Genomic DNA, 1,086 nt, shown 5'->3' on the forward strand with positions numbered 1-1,086 from the left:
ATGGAAATTGTTAATATCATAAAAAATCGTGATTAATGATTTTAAAAAAGATTAAAAAATAAATAAAAATGAGATTATAATTTAAAATAACACAAAAATAAATAAATTAAAATGAGACTAATGATTTAAAGTATGATAAAAAAAATAAAATGAATGAAATTGATAGTCTTAATTTCTTAAACTGATCTCAGTCATGTAACGATTTCTTTTCAAAATTTGATCAACAATTTTATAGACACCGTTATAAAATTCCTATATATAGATTACACATCTAATTATCCAAAGTTTCATTTCATCGTATTACACAAATTTTTTTATCTTATTTATATATTATTATTTAGTAAATATTTTATAAATTTAAAAAATATTTATTTTAATTAATTTATAATTTAATTTTTATTAGTATATTATTGTTTGTTTTTTAATATTCTATTAAATTTTGTCATGTATATTTAATTTTTTTCTATTTACAAAATCTCAATATCCATCCCATGAATAAAATTGAATTAAATTTTGTAAAAAAAATCATCCAATTCAACCATACATTAATTATTTTTTATATTATAATTAGATTTGTGTAATGCGACGAAATGAGATTTTGGATGTGTAGTTCATATATATATATATGAATTTTATAACTGTGTCTACATAAATCGTTGTTTACGTTTTGAAAAGAAATCATTATTCACGATTTCAATGAAAAGAGAAAAAATAAAAGAATAATTAAGAACTATTGGATAATTAATCAATAGCTGAGATCAATTTAAAAAATTAAGACTATTAATTTTACTCATTTTAATTTTTTTTTTGTTCTACTTTAAATCATTAGCCTCATTTTTATCTATTTTTTGTTCATTTCTAAAATCGGTTAATTACTATTTTTTATGATATTAACAATCTTCGTAGCAGTGCATTATACCAACTTAATATAATATAAATGTATTAGACTCCTCCGTTTATAATATCAAAAAAATTATCCTAGTAGATACAAGATAATTAAATATATATTTTTTATACATATATATGAAACATAAAAAAATAAAAATAATAAAATAAATAAATAGAGACCAGTAAAAAGAAAAGGGC

This window comes from Arachis duranensis, chromosome 7 (assembly GCF_000817695.3).
Source record: "Arachis duranensis cultivar V14167 chromosome 7, aradu.V14167.gnm2.J7QH, whole genome shotgun sequence".
Classification (NCBI taxonomy): Eukaryota; Viridiplantae; Streptophyta; class Magnoliopsida; order Fabales; family Fabaceae; genus Arachis; species Arachis duranensis.